Source organism: Rattus norvegicus, chromosome 3 (assembly GCF_036323735.1).
Source record: "Rattus norvegicus strain BN/NHsdMcwi chromosome 3, GRCr8, whole genome shotgun sequence".
Lineage (NCBI taxonomy): Eukaryota > Metazoa > Chordata > Mammalia > Rodentia > Muridae > Rattus > Rattus norvegicus.
The window spans coordinates 26,045,666-26,062,432 of record NC_086021.1 but is presented as its reverse complement, the minus strand read 5'-3'; the positions used below and the strand labels follow the sequence as shown (position 1 = coordinate 26,062,432).

General features: G+C 37.1%; 2 pseudogenes across 1 annotated transcript in view; one reads left to right on the top strand and one right to left on the bottom strand.

Moving 5' to 3' along the window:
• LOC691665 (similar to GTPase activating protein testicular GAP1) overlaps positions 1-16,767 on the bottom strand; it is a 168,971-nt pseudogene that overhangs the window by 48,790 nt on the left and 103,414 nt on the right. Inside the window, exons 10-13 of the transcript XR_010064786.1 lie at positions 11,797-11,924; positions 5,493-5,534; positions 4,835-4,916; positions 2,069-2,146 (exon numbers count right to left, since the gene is read on the bottom strand). The product of XR_010064786.1 is annotated as a similar to GTPase activating protein testicular GAP1 (transcript). The remainder of the gene's footprint in view (positions 1-2,068; positions 2,147-4,834; positions 4,917-5,492; positions 5,535-11,796; positions 11,925-16,767) is intronic.
• Positions 7,091-8,268, top strand: Naa11-ps8 (N(alpha)-acetyltransferase 11, NatA catalytic subunit, pseudogene 8; annotated as a pseudogene).

Sequence of the window (16,767 nt, the reverse complement as noted above, 5' to 3'; positions counted from 1 at the left end):
TAGTGATAAAAACTGCATGGTATTGGTACAGAGACAGACAGATAGACCAATGGAACAGAACTGAAGACCCAGAAATGAACCCACACACCTATGGTCACTTGATTTTTGACAAAGGAGCCAAAACCATCCAATGGAAAAAAGATAGCATTTTCAGGAAACGGTGCTGGTTCAACTGGAGGTCAACATGTAGAAGAATGCAGATCGATCCATGCTTATCACCCTGTACAAAGCTTAAGTCCAAGTGTTTCAAGGACCTCCACATCAAACCAGATACACTCAAACTAATAGAAGAAATACTAGGGCAGCATCTCAAACACATGGGCACTGGAAAAAATTTCCTGAACAAAACACCAATGGCTTATGCTCTACGATCAAGAATTGACAAATGGGATCTCATAAAACTGCAAAGCTTCTGAAAGGCAAAGGACACTGTGGTTAGGACAAAACGGCAACCAACAGATTGGGAAAAGATCTTTACCAATCCTACAACAGATAGAGGCCTTATATCCAAAATATACAAAGAACTCAAGAAGTTAGACCGCAGGGAGACAAATAACCCTATTAAAAAATGGGGTTCAGAGCTAAACAAAGAATTCACAGGTGAGGAATGCCGAATGGCTGAGAAACACCTAAAGAAATGTTCAACATCTTTAGTCATAAGGGAAATGCAAATCAAAACAACCCTGAGATTTCACCTCAAACCAGTGAGAATGGCTAAGTACAAAAACTCAGGTGACAGCAAATGCTGGCGAGGATGTGGAGAAAGAGGAACACTCCTCCATTGTTGGTGGGATTGCATACTGGTACAACCATTCTGGAAATCAGTCTGGAGGTTCCTCAGAAAATTGGACATTGAACTGCCTGAGGATCCAGCTATACCTCTCTTGGGCATATACCCAAAAGATGCCCCAACATATAAAAAAGACACGTGCTCCACTATGTTCATTGCAGCCTTATTTATAAGAGCCAGAAGCTGGAAGGAACCCAGATGCCCTTCAACATAGGAATGGATACAGAAAATGTGGTACATCTACACAATGGAATATTACTCAGCTATCAAAAACAATGACTTTATGAAATTCGTAGGCAAATGGTTGGAACTGGAAAATATCATCCTGAGTGAGGTAACCCAATCACAGAAAAACACACATGGTATGCACTCATTGATAAGTGGCTATTAGCCCAAATGCTTGAATTACCCTAGATGCCTAGAACAAATGAAACTCAAGATGGATGATCAAAATGTGAATGCTTCACTCCTTCTTTAAAAGGGGAACAAGAATACCCTTGGCAGGGAATATAGAGGCAAAGATTAAAACAGAGACAGAAGGAACACCCATTCAGACCCTGCCCCACATGTGGCCCATACATAGCCACCCAATTAGACAAGATGGATGATGCAAAGAAGTGCAGGCCGACAGGAGCTGGATATAGATCTCTCCTGAGAGACACTGCCAGAATACAGCAAATACATAGTCGAATGCCAGCAGCAAACCACTGAACTGAGAACAGGACCCCCGTTGAAGGAATCAGAGAAAGAACTGGAAGAGCTTGAAGGGGCTCGAGACCCCATATGAACAACAATGCCAAGCAACCAGAGCTTCCAGGGACTAAGCCCCTACCTAAAGACTATACATGGACTGACCCTGGACTCTGACCTCATAGGTAGCATCGAATATCCTAATAAGATCACTAGTGTAGGGGGAAGCCCTGGGTCCTGCTTAGACTGAACCCCCAGTGAAGGTGATTGTTGGGGGGAGGGTGGCAATGGGGGGAGGATTGGGAGGGGAACACCCATAAAGAAGGTGAGTGGGAGGGGTTAGGGGGATGTTGGCCCATAAACCGGGAAAAGGAATAACACTCGAAATATAAATAAGAAATACTCAAGTTAATAAAAAAAGAAAGGAAGAAAGAAATTTATACCTAACAAATAAAAAAGGAGCCATTTGTATAATATGATTTGTAAATGTATCATGATCAAATTTCATCTGTATTTACACATTTCCACATATGTGAATCTCAAAAGCAAAATTCAATTTTAACTCAAAATAGATTGAAAGTAACTTACATGCTTTCTTATCATTGGTAGTAACTTGCTGATTATGTCATTCACCATTTCAAAGTTTGTTGCTGTTACATACAGAGGCTATAGAATGCACAGAGAGAAAAATGCTATAAAATAACCTGAAAGCTCATGAATACAAAAATTAATATGATCTAATCATTATTTACAATTTATAATCTGTAACAACTCCTCTAATGTAGAACTCATTTTCTTCCCATAGGCTAAGTCTGGAAGATACTCAGTCTAACATATTTATATTAGAATTTAGCTCTTGGGTACTGAAAAATCAAACATAACTGTAACAGGTTGTGTATGATAAAGGGTGACTGAGAAGCCATGGGATAGTTCACATGCTCCTTCTATGAGGAATAAAATGTTTTAATTGTTCAAAGACAAATAAAAAAAGTTTAACGTAAATATGTTTGCCTATATCTTCAGATAGAAATAATAACTGTAAATATTGAAATTACATATTAATAGACTAAATGTGCAACAGTGAGGTGATACTATCACTAACAAGGTATGAATTTTAAAACAGATTACTAAAATCATGGAGGCATGTAGTAAAATGCTGTCCCCCAGCCATGGCATAAGCATTGACTCATGAGGACAGTGCAGTTGTTTTCTATACAATGCTAAGACCAAAAGTCAATATTTTATACATTGGTAATTATTAAAGTCAAGAAAGGAAAGAACATGAATATAGGGAAAGGTTTGGGGATGTCTTGTGATTGTGCAGGTGATTTGGCATTTCTATACTTACATGAAATTATCGAATAAAGATAATTCTAAAATCATCTGCATCTATCTATTTTAAAATATAAGCAGTATCTGAGAGATCTACATTCAATCTTAAGAGTAAAGAAAAAACAAAAATTAGGCGGGAAAAATCCTAATATAAAAATAGGATTAAAACATTTTCCTAATTTATCCATAGAAAAACTTTACAGGTTTATCTTAAGTGTAATGAAATACATTGATGATTCAAAGAATTTTCAAACGATAAAAGAAGAGGCTAAAGTATAAACAAAAAAATCAATGAAAACTACTAAAAAATTGATGTATATATATAAAATATATATATGAAGAATTATTTCTGAATACTGACTAGAGAATATGAAGAAAGAAAATAAGGGAAGATATCTAAGAAAGGTAGAAGAATGTTTTGATGATCTGATAATATCTCTTCAAAGACAAAAAGGATATAAACATATAACGTGAATAAAAGTTATAATTATCTATTACCAATCTTCTGAACTACACAAAAGGTTTTTAATAATTATGGTAGGATAAAATATTAAAGCACTAGAGTTATGGGAGAGAATTAGTAAAAATGTTCATGTTAAAGCAAATGGATCTAAGTCACAAAAGTGTACAACGCTGAGCATTTGCCACAGCTGAAGTCAAACAGCAGAGGCAAGAGACCACTTCCCTATGGGACGTTCTGCTCTTCTGCTCTTCTCTGTCCTGAGGACATATATGGTTCAGCCAAGCTAATGAGTGTTCCCTGATTTATGTCACTGACTCAAAATCTATTTTATACTATTTTTAGTTACTGTTTTGTGTAACGTGGACCTGGTATGAGTAAGAAATTGTTTGGTGATCTAAAATATCTTCATTATAGTGCCCTTTGTAAGTCTAGTGCAGTGTCCACAGTGACATGTTAGAACACTGACTCTAGGTGTACCCATTAGCATTTATGAAAGGCAGAGAGGTGGTGATCCCTGAGTCACAGTCTATTCTGCTTTACAGTAGGAAATGTCTGCAATGCTCTACATGTTACATAGTAGTTAAATTTTTGATCTGCACTAAACCCAATACTGGAAAGTGAACAATAATATAAGCCTGAGAAAAATAGACAATTATTCAATAGATATTTATGTTTATCTCAATGATAGAACTACTGTATAGTATTGTGAGGTTGTGAGTTTTATCCTAAACACCATACACAAAGATGAACACACACACACACACACACACACACACACACACACACACACACACCACTGTTAAATTTATAAAGGTAATTTCTGAACAGAAGTCACATGCAAAGATACCCTTATGACTAGATAATTCAAATAAACATGAGGATGAAAGTCATGACTTTGTAGCTGGTATTCAGAGGAAGGTATAAGGATGCATAGTAAGAGACTTAGAGAGAGAGCACAGAATGGAGATAAAGAGCTAATATATCATTGAACACTTAGGTATGGAGTGTTATGGTTATAACACTTAGGTATATCAATAATGCTTTATGATAATATTATATAATAAAAATTGTTTACTAGACATAAATATTTTAAAATGAATAAGGAATAGAGGAAACAACACACAAGTTTATATATAAGCAATAAGGACTAAGGAGGGGGCAGTTTAATTGTACTAATAATACTCCACTTGGAAATATATGCTGTTGGAAATATTTGGTTCAATTTTCAGTGATTTAACAAAAAGTATTTCCTCTTTTTGGATCTCTAGTACATGAATCAGTCTTGTTTCATGTTGCTCTCTACACATCACATATGAGAGTCCTATGTCTGCATTGACTACAGATATAATTTAATATAATTTAATGTGAAATAATTTAATTAGTTCCACACAATACTGTCTAAATTCTCTCCCTCAGTCTCTCTGTCCCTCTGTCCTCTCTCCCTCTGTCCTGCTCTCCCCATCCATGCTCTTCTTATGTCTCCATCTTCCATTACTTTACAAACTGTCTCTCTCCTAGTCATGAACATGGAATATTATTTTGGTTTTGTATTCACATACAGTGTCACAGCCTGCAATGTTCTCAGTGAATATCCGCATGGGAAGTTCCATTTTGTTGTGTTTCTTGGCTTCACGAATGGATCTGTGAAATGCAACAAAAATATACAATACAGCAAGATTAATTAGGAGCATATTTCAAGCTAATCGCTGTTAATATTTTTTCAGGATCATCTTAGCTTTCAATATAAGAAAATAAGTTCAGCAATATTCATTATTTGACTGGTGAATAGTGAAAAATGTTTCAGAAACAGATATAGTCAGGTAATAACACATTGACCTAAGTAGTATAGCCAGTCCTCAAAATGATGTGCCTGAAACAAACAGAAGGATAGAAATTTGCTTGACCTCAAAGGAGGAAGCAGCAGATGGTTGGAATGTGTATGATAGAGTGACATCTACTTAGTGGAACTAAAAATAAGACTTGAGAGTACTGTGTACTCTAATACAAAGAGGAAATAATAAATGCAGAACTTCCACCAAATTAAATAAAATAAGGAATGGACAGGAGAATGCAAAGCATTTTCCATTGACCATCTAATTAACAACTGATTTCGAGACAGATTATCAAATGTGTATATATATATATACATATATATCAAAGCACATACTACCATTCCTATATCACCAAGGAATTAAAATATTAACAAAAGTAAAATACCTTTGTACAAAGAAATACCACCAAATGGTCTGTTCCATGGAACTGTGAAATTGAAAAATATTAGAGTCATGATAAATGGTAAGATTTTTAAGGTTATTATGCATAAAAATATCTTACGTCTGTGGTCATCAATTATGGTATAGGTATATTTGGCAGTCTCTACATGATTCCACCTCTAAATGACCTAACTTTTGTACTGCCGTGCTGTCATGTGACACTTTACCATCCGTAAATATAATATTTCTCATATTTGATAAGAGAGAAACCCTAAGTATTAAATAACAAACTTTTGAGATTTTACTGGAGGAATAGAAAACATTCAAAGAACAAAAGGTGATCTTCTCTTTTGTCAGAGTCTATGACAAATGCTTTTCCATGTAAAGAGCAAAGTCACAGAGCCTAGAATGCTCATAAAACTTGTGTTTGTGTTATTTGAGTCAACTGTGTGATGACACTAAGAATTTGGATAGAAGAATGAAAAGAGCCCAAATATGGAGTATGCATGAACTTTTCATGTGGAAAAAAATTTGAATTTTGGTGTATGTTTGATTAGAGCAGAAGGCACATGCTACACAATCCCTGTGATTCCATCAACTACACTCAATATAATATCAATATGCCATGAGCACATCTTCTCATGAAAGATTAGAATGCAAATTTGAAATTTTCCTGAACTCTGAAAATTATACCTGACTCTGATGGTCTAATGACACCAGTCCTTTTTAATTGACTATAAAAACCAGTGATATTCTTCTACAGAGACATTCAAATACTTGAGTATTGCATGAGTAACTTTTCATCATTCAATTAAATACTAATTTTTAAGAAAATGTGGGAGTATATAAAGTATTTTTCAAATTTAATTATACTACACAATATTATTGGGAAGAGATAGATCTGTGTACTTTTTTTTTTAAAGATTTATTTATTTTATGCATATGAATACACATTAGCTGTCTTCAGACACACCAGAAGAGGGCATCAGATCCCATTACAGATGGTTGTGAGCCACCATGTGGTTGCTGGGAATTGAACTCACCACCTTTGGAAGAGCAGTCAGTGCTCTTAACCACTGAGCCATCTCTCCAGCCCGATCTGTGTACTTTTAAGACACAGATAAAATCAGATCATTTTGGGAAGAAGAATGTCTAGGATAAATAAGATCTTGTCTTGTCCACATTCTTCTAGGACAATGCACCTCTGTCCTGCCCCATGGATCTTGTGGAGTCTTGAACATCGCAGATCAAAACACAAAGCACACTGGTGCTGGATGGAGGGCCCATTGGTCCGGCCCTGTGGGCTCACACGAGGTTAGAGGTAGCTCGCGAGGTCATGCTGTGCAAGCGCGTCCAAAATGTTGTACATGCTTCCGCATCTACACAATGGCTGGCAGGTAGACCGGCCAATCCTTTCAGAGGAGGACTGCGTGGTCATCATTTACTTCGGACACGACTAGGACTTGCATGAAGATATACAAAGTTCTGTACAGCATCGCCGAAACGAAATGGAAGATAGTGAGAGATCTTCCTCATCTCGTATGAGTTCCGTTTGGATAACCCAGGTGTCTTAAAGCAAATGATTCTGGTGTCGCTTGTGCTCTGTGGCATCCTCTCTGATTCTCCCGAGTCTGATAGGCTTTTCTGCCGCCAATATGAGCATCTGCTGGGCTCGGCCATATGACCTGATAAACATACAACACTGCAACCTGCTCTGCCTGCCCGAGAACTACCAGATGAAGTACTACTATCATGGCTTCTCGTGGCCCAGCTCTCCTACATTGCTGAGGATGAGGTTGGGAAGATTGTGGGTTATGTTCTGGCCAAAATGAAAGAGGATCCTGATAGCATCCCTCATGGACACATCACCCCACTGGCTGTGAAGCGCTGCCACCTAAGCTTTGTATTGGCCAAGAAGCTAATGGACCAGGCTTCCCAGGCCATGATAGAGGACTCAGTGCAAAGTATGTCTCCCTGCATGCCAGGAAGAGCAACCGAGCAGCCTTGCACCTCTGTTCCAGCACCCTGAACTTCCAGGTTAGTGAGGTGGAGCCCAAGTACTATGCAGATGGCGAAGATGCATATGCTCTGAAGCGAGATCTCTCACAGATGGCAGATGAGCTGAGAAGGCAACTGGAGCTGAAGAAAGGCGGATATGTCGTTTTTGGTTCCAAGGAGAATCAGGATAGCACACTTCCTGGTTCCGAAGAGGCCTATCAGCGGGACAACCTGGCTGGAGGTGACAGTGGCAGTAATGGCAAAGATAGCACTGATGTCCAAGACAGCTTGCAGACCTTGGGGTCCGCCTCTTAGGACCTGCTTGAGCACAACAGGTCCTCGTATTTTAGTCATATTGTTCTTGGGAACCTTGTTCTGCAGTCCTGTGACGCAAATGGCTCTCCTTTTGATGCTTAGCAACCTTCTGCATAACCTGTGTGATCATGGAGGCACACCTGGACACAGAACCTGTTGTGCGGGAGTCAAGGAGGCCTGAGGACTGCCAGGCAGCGCCTTTCTTGGCTTCTTCATGCTGCCATCAGATTCTGTTCAGTGCTGTACTGGTTCTGTATATCCTGCAGGTTTCCAAACCCTAGAATGCTAAACAGGAAGTGGGGACAACTTGAGAATACCCCAGCGTCCTGCATTTGCCAGTGTTTATCTGGGTTTTCCTTGGAGTAGAACCATCAAGCTAGTCCTCATGCCCTCTCCCTTGTGGGAAGTTATCCGCTCTTGCTTTCTGGGGAACTGCCTGGCCTTGCCCTCCCTCCTTTTGAAGAAGAATGCTCTCTTATCTGGTGGGAGACGATGATAGGTTCTGGACTAATATGGGAGCAGAATTTGTAGATCTTAAGGAAATGACAAGCAGAAATTAAACTGCAATCTCTAACCTGAACAAATAAAAATATAAGGAGAAGAAAAAACCCCAAACAAACAACAAAACAAAAAACAAAAACAAAACAAAAAACCATAAAGCACCTACGTACATGTGGAAATAGATATAATGAAGAGTATAGAAAAATCTAGGATCATCATAGAAGGGGGAAATTTGAGTTGGCATCCTGTGTACAATTAGACTAAAATTGACTCTATTTTTGCAAACATTTTGGGATGATGAAAGCATTTGGTGAAAGGAGTTACTAGATAGATACACACTCTTCAATGGTCACCAATAACCATAGCCTGATTTTTGTTTTCTAATTGGAGAATATTAGAATGAGTATACTCATTCACTGGGAAGTGAATTACACTCCATTAATTTGACCCACAATTTCTGAAGTTATCATCTTGTGATCACAGGTCCGAACTCTAGGTCTTACCGAAAGGTGGCAACAACATGTCCCATCGGCCAGTATAGGTAAATGGACTTGGAAGCAGCAGTGTTGTCTGACCTGAATGCGTCCACTTCATCACCAATCCACAGGGTAGCCAATGGAATGACATGTTTTATCTTAAATTTCTTATTTTTATAAAGAATCAAATATCTGTTAGTTTAATTTGCATTGTAGTTAGTGTTGTGGTAAAACCAAGTTCTTCCTGCCCCAGAGCAAAAAAGGACACATCCATTGCTAAATCTAAGCACAGCGGCACTTACAGAAAGCCACCTGTATCAATAATTCTTACCTGGATTTAGTTAAGGAGTAACTATTTTGCTTTGTTTTTTTCCCATAATACACAAAGGAAATTATTTCAAGATTTTTTATTTTAATTAATTACATGGAAAAATCTTTCCAGAATATAAACAAAAATATTGTTTGACTTAGTAAAATTTTCTGTTGTCTATCTCCCTGTACTAAAATATTCAATAACCTCATTCTAGTAGCTCCTGTAGAAAACCCGCAAATTATATATCACACAAGTAACCAAAAAGGCGATCCTTTTTTCCAATAATTTAGCCAAATAATTAGAATAATGTCTTCCTATCAAGCATTCTGGTATTATTAGAAGTGTTTTTAAGAAACAATAATCTTTGAAGCATAAATTTTCTCCTTTTGTCATTCTTTTTCTGAGTAATTTGCTCTTCGAGAATTCTACATTAAAATACAATGCATTTGATGATTGTTTTTGTCACTTTCTCCTTCCATTCTATCTCCTGACAGATCTCCTCCCCACACTCATGATTTTTTTTTGTATTTTTTTAATGATGGATGATGCATTTGCTGTGTAAACCTAGGTATTGGACTTTCCTTCTGATACTCGTAAGCTAATATGTGGCTAGATAACTGAAGATAATGACTCCCTCTCAAATTCAGGGGACAGAATATCACAAGAATAAATCATGGTTCAAAAATCCTGTATGTAAACCTTTAATATTTAAAACATGGGAAGACTAATTGCACTACAAAGAAAAAGTCCTCATATAATCTAATGTAACATACTATAGTTAAAATACAAGCCATCATGCAACATGTACTTCAAGATATACATACACACATGTCTCAATAATGAGATATTTATATTTACATTTTATATTCACCATTTAAACATATATATAAAATTCCCTAGAAATGCTTGAACCTGAAACTTCTAATTCCAATGTCTGATAACAGATAATCTTCCTTGAAAATGGAAATAACAATAATCACTCCTTATAAACTTGATAAACTTCTTTCCATAATGTGAATGAGAATCTAAAAATAGTTTTAATTACAATTGCAACATGACAGAAGGGACCATATGTACTGCCTTTAAGAAACCAACCATTTCCGTTTCCTTTATTCTCAGCACAAAGTTAAGTTTACTTCCTTCCATCAACTACACTTATATGGCAAATGATCAGTTTATTTCTTTTTACATTTCTGATGAGTTGATTACTATCTTTTAATATAAAATGTGAAGATTTCCCACTGTGAAAAGAAAGGGAGCTCTGTACCAAAAAAAAAAAAAAAAAAAAAAAAAAAAACAAGAAAGATGGACAGATTGACAGACACCCAGTCCATTCTTTTATTTTCAGCCTGCCTCAGACACTAATTACCATTTTCTGTGAAGGAGCTTACATGACTGATCAGGGTTGCAAGAAAAACATACCCAGTTGGTGTGTTTATAATGTATAGAAGAACTCTCACCTGAATATTTTATTTTTCTCACAATCTGTGATGGATCTTCTGGAAAATGATTCACTGATGATCAGAAAAATTTAACCCCTGCCCCCCAAAAAATGGAATAGACTATTTTATTGATGTCTGTCTGATAAATTTATGTACTAATGAGAACACCACTTAAGATATTTACTTGATAGTATCAATACCAGCATCACATATTCTAGAAGGCTGTGATCATAAGTAGTGGAGATTATATATGATGTGGTCCCAGAAAACATCTCTATGGCCTTAAATTCTAATATAACCAAGTACACAGTTTCATTCAATCACAACAGTTTTCTCTAGTGTATGCAGAATCACCAAGGAAGACTTAGTGCCAGCAGTTTCCCTTGATAGTGGAGAGATAGAAGATGCTTCCTGTCTCTTCAGCTAATCTGGAAGCTATGAGGTCAGGAGGCTTACATGTGTAGCTCCTTATGACCAACAATCTTGCTTCTGTAATCTATTTGTAAATACCAATCAAGAAGGCTCCTGCTTATCAGGAGTTTAGTATTTTATTTAGAGAAATGTGTCACTATATAGTTCACAGGGCTCTCATTACCAGTTGTAATACTCCTAAGTTAGTTTTAAAAAAATGCTAGAAATGTGGGCACATGCCTGCATAACTATGTCCTTGGTAGCTTGTCGCTAATCTTTCACCAGATTCAAACAGCAGAGTGGTACCTTAATTAATTAATTTTTTAAATGTGCCCAAAGAATGTGTCAAAACAAATTGAGAAATATATAGGAGTAGCCCAGTAAGCATCAACCCTACTCAAAGAAGTATATGCCACTAAGGAAACGAGAGTAAGAGAAATCTCCCCTAGGATTGTCAATTAGATTGCCTATCTAATACCAAATACACATTCCTGAAAACACAAATACAAGCAATATTATACTGACTGAGTAGGTTATATTTACGTACTTAGAAACTGTACATATATATGTATCCATGAATATCTATTATATATGTGTATCTTATGTTAGCTTACATATAAAATAATGAGTAAGAATGAGTAATAAAAAAAAAAAAACCAGAAAGCCATGATTTCAAAAGAGAACAAGGAGGGGTATATGGAAGGATGTGGAAGGACATGGAAGAGGAAAAAGAAGGAGAATGTAAAGTAATTATAATCTCAAAAATAAAGGAAGTTATAAACAGTTTTGTACCTTAAGGCCTTTCCACTGAGTAGCCTCTTACAGTAAAGAAAGCATGATGCGTATACTTACAGTTTACTGGATACCACCAAAATGTCATTGAACAAGGTGAGATATCGTTTCTTTCTTTTCCACCCTCGTCGGATAACCGCAGCACCTTGGCAAACCACGGTTCGATTTTCTTCTCCTCCATCTTCTTCCTTAGTCGTGTCCATATTGGAAAAAAAAAAAGAAAGAAAGAAACAATTCTCCTGATGCAGAGCTCCACCTAGAGAACAAGTGTTCAGTGGATAAGTTAAAAACCAATGTTCATACTGTATTTCAAAGGGTGAACGGAGTTAAAATGTAGACTCAGTTTTCCAAGCATGATTCTGTTAAGCTATAGACAGCTTTAAAATGTAACAGAAACTATGTCATGGATGAAGGGAACTATTGGGAACGTATTGAAGAAGCAGGATCTTTTCAGAAGTGGGACCCTTTTCAGAAGTGTCATGGGAATAGTTTGAAGAAGTGTAGTTGGTAGGATATAGAGCAATGGTTCTCAAACTCTAAATGCTACAACACTTTAATGCAGTTCCTAAACTTGTAGTGATACCCTCCAATAAAATTATTGCATTGCTACTTTATAACTGATTTTTTGAAACTTTTATAAATCCTAATGTAGATATATATTATGTCACATATCAGATATGATACTCTGAGAAAATGCTATAACTAAACCTTTGTGAGCTAACATTGTAGATTGTTGCGCCCACCCTGACCAGCAAGGAAGACGCAACACCGTCGGATTTTTCTCAGCAGCCTTTATTGCAGGAACACCTAATTGTTGATATGGAGACCCCGAGGAACAAAGGCACTCGCCTTAAATACAAGACAGACAGTGGCTGTAAACTTATCCTTCTTCGGATTGGTGGAGTATGAGATACCTTATTAGCATGCATATCACCCTGGCCTTGTAAATGCCAGAGGAAGGCCAGGGAGGGACACGGCTATAATGGTTGTATACCACAAACGACCACTAGATGTCAGTGCCATCTTTAGCAGCTCCCAACAGTAGATGTGCTGAAAATAATCAGGTTATCTCAATTGCCAGGCTTGGTCCAGTTCAAGGTACAAGAAAGAAAGATTCCTGATAGTTACAAACAAAAAAACAACAAGAACAATAAAAGGAAAAATGAAAAAATACAAGCATTCATCAAAAATTTTGTGAAATTGGTCTTGTCTAGAAAAAGGTAGACATTTCCCCTGACTGTGGCAAAATGGACATATGGCTCTCCATTGACTTGCTCATATTAGGATATCAATTTCCATTCTGACCTTTATCCTTGAAGGGGGTAATCATACTTGGTATAAATTTAAAATCCCACATCTAGGTTACAGACATTTTCCAACATCCTCATCCCCTTCTTCATTATACTAACTCCTAACATGTGCTAGAATCCCCTTCCTCTCTTTCTGAGTCCTTTTCCGTGACCAAGCTATCTCCATTCTCTCTTCTGATAGTCTTCCTTGTTTTTTCCAGACTTGGTCAGGCCTGTTTCTATTTTCTATATTCTGAAATTTTCCATGTGCCTCTGAACATTTTTCTCTCTTATTCATAATAAAATTGTTCCCTATAATAAGGGAGTGGCTTCTGTTTGGGTGGTTTCTTTTTTGTGCCCTGCTCTTTCAGTTTGGATATTTAAAATATATAGTTACTCAAGTGACTATAATTCATCCCACAATATATGTTACATCTTTCAAAGAATATGTACAGAAATGTCATAGCTTTCACTTAGAAAGGACTTAAGACTCACATGAATCAAAAGGAGAGCAGACAATAGTTGCCATCACACACACATCAAGCAGTATTGTAAAGATATGTTTAAAAAATAGTAGTACCTCAGCTTCATGAACAAAATTTTAAGTTAATGACCATATCATGAAAGTTGTGCATGTCTCATCTGAGTCAGTGTTAAATTCTGAGCATTTGATTCCAAAGGGCACAATGTGTGTTGGAAACAATAACAATTTCTTAAAAACCAGAGAATTCTTAGATTGTGGGTTAGATTTACCAGTTTCTTAAAATAAAAATCTACAGCCATGGGGGGAAAGTAATTGGATTGAGCATAAAATAATCCTCACTTCTAACTTGTACAGTTTTTAAAACTTTACAGAAATTATTCTCCTGTGTAGTACAAAATATACCCCTCTCCATGTGATAACTTTGTTTCTGTAGAAGATTGGTACTGAATATTGCTACAATGATTACCCTATCAAGAAACCACTGATGAGTTGAGTTATCTCATATGATCTTGAATAATCAAGACAGAACACTTCATGATACCATAAGTCTATCATGAGAATCAAATTATATAAATATATACCTTTTTAGTAGAGCCTGTGATGAAGAACTTATCAAACAATGTGAAATTTTCGTTTGCCTTCCTGCCTCTAGACACCAAACTGGTGACTACAGTGGCTAGAAAACTACTGAAGTCTGAGGATTCTGTAGTTATCAGGCTGAAGGACTATTGTGATGTGAATATTCTAAGGCACATGTCATCTGGCAAAGTAACACATGCATTTCATTTACTCTCCTTGTGGCTTTAAAACATAATTTTTGTACACAGGTAGAACCACAAGTGTTTGTATTGAATAACATTTTCACAAATATAAATATACATATAGATGTAAATATGCCTATATGATATAGATGAGATAGAAGACAGACAGACAGACAGATAGATAGATAGATCGATAGAAAGATAGATAGAGAGGGATGGATGGATGGACGGATGGATGGACAGATGGATAGGCAGATAGATGGATAGACAGACATGTGTATAAGAAGATATTGGTTTAAAATATTGTGAAATGCATATGAATCTCTAAAAATTGTCAATTTTTATTTTTTCAACATAAGGTTCCTTATGAAAAAGGTAGCATGGAGACTTCTTTAACACTGAGAACCTTAGAACTGAATAGACACAAAATCACAAGGAACTTTAAATTGTAATGTGCTTTCCTGACATAGAATCAGAAACCTTCACACACTTCTGTGAAGCCAGACATCTTTGAAGGATACAGAGGAGGACACACAGCTATCAATATATAGTAAGTTTTATAGAGTAAAGCCTAGATTAATCTAATTAATTTGTAAATTAAAATTATTACCTATTAAATTAGTTAAATTATTATTACTAAATAACTCAAAGTATTTGAACTTATACCCAATTTGTTTGGTCTTAGTCAAGTTTTTTTTTTTTTAAAACAAAACACAGTTAAAAAAAAAAAAAGAAAAAATAAACAGAAGAAATACAAGACCAGCATACACATTTTTTTTGCATGATGTCGTGTTTTATTTCTTTTTTTTTTTTTTACATTTTTTTTTCTTAACTTGAGTATTTCTTATATACATTTCGAGTGTTATTCCCTTTCCCGGTATCCGGGCAAACATCCCCCTCCCCCTTCCCCTTCCTTATGGGTGTTCCCCTCCCCACCCTCCCCCCATTGCCGCCCTCCCCCAACCAGTCTAGTTCACTGGGGGTTCAGTCTTAGCAGGACCCAGGGCTACCCCTTCCACTGGTGCTCTTACTAGGATATTCATTGCTAATTATGAGGTCAGAGTCCAGGGTCAGTCCATGTATAGTCTTTAGGTAGTGGCTTAGTCCCTGGAAGCTCTGGTTGCTTGGCATTGTTGTACATATGGGGTCTCGAGCCCCTTCAAGCTCTTCCAGTTCTTTCTCTGATTCCTTCAATGGGGGTCCTATTCTCAGTTCAGTGGTTTCCTGCTGGCATTCGCCTCTGTATTTGCTGTATTCTGGCTGTGTCTCTCAGGAGCGATCTACATCCGGCTCCTGTTGATCTGCACTTCTTTGCTTCATCCATCTTGTCTAATTGGGTGGCTGTATATGTATGGGCCACATGTGGGGCAGGCTCTGAATGGGTGTTTCTCCTGTGTTTGTTTTAATCTTTGCCTCTCTATTCCCTGCCAAGGGTATTCTTGTTCCCCTTTTAAAGAAGGAGTGAAGCATTCACATTTTGATCATCCGTCTTGAGTTTAATTTGCTCTAGGCATCTAGGGTAATTCAAGCATTTGGGCTAATAGCCACTTATCAATGAGTGCATACCATGTATGTCTTTCTGTGATTGGGTTAGCTCACTCAGGATGATATTTTCCAGTTCCAACCATAGGCCTACGAATTTCATAAAGTCATTGTTTTTGATAGCTGAGTAATATTCCATTGTGTAGATGTACCACATTTTCTGTATCCATTGCTCTGTTGAAGGGCATCTGGGTTCTTTCCAGCTTCTGGCTATTATAAATAAGGCTGCAATGAACATAGTGGAGCACGTGTCTTTTTGGGGCATCTTTTGGGTATATGCCCAAGAGAGGTATAGCTGGATCCTCAGGCAGTTCAATGTCCAATTTTCTGAGGATCCTCCAGACTGATTTCCAGAATGGTTGTACCAGTATGCAATCCCACCAACAATGGAGGAGTGTTCCTCTTTCTCCACATCCTCGCCAGGATCTGTTGTCCCCTGAGTTTTTGATCTTAGCCATTCTCACTGGTGTGAGGTGAAATCTCAGGGTTGTTTTGATTTGCATTTCCCTTATGACTAAAGATGTTGAACATTTCTTTAGGTGTTTCTCAGCCATTCGGCATTCCTCAGCTGTGAATTCTTTGTTTAGCTCTGAACCCCATTTTTAATAGGGTTATTTGACTCCCTGCGGTCTAACTTCTTGAGTTCTTTGTATATTTTGGATATAAGGCCTCTATCTGTTGTAGGATTGGTAAAGATCTTTTCCCAATCTGTTGGTTGCCATTTTGTCCTAACCACAGTGTCCTTTGCCTTACAGAAGCTTTGCAGTTTTATGAGATCCCATTTGTCGATTCTTGATCTTAGAGCGTAAGCCATTGGTGTTTTGTTTAGGAAATTTTTTCCAAGGCCCATGTGTTCCAGATGCTTCCCTAGTTTTTCTTCTATTAGTTTGAGTGTGTCTGGTTTGATGTGGAGGTCCTTGATCCACTTGGACTTAAGCTTTGTACAGGGTGATAA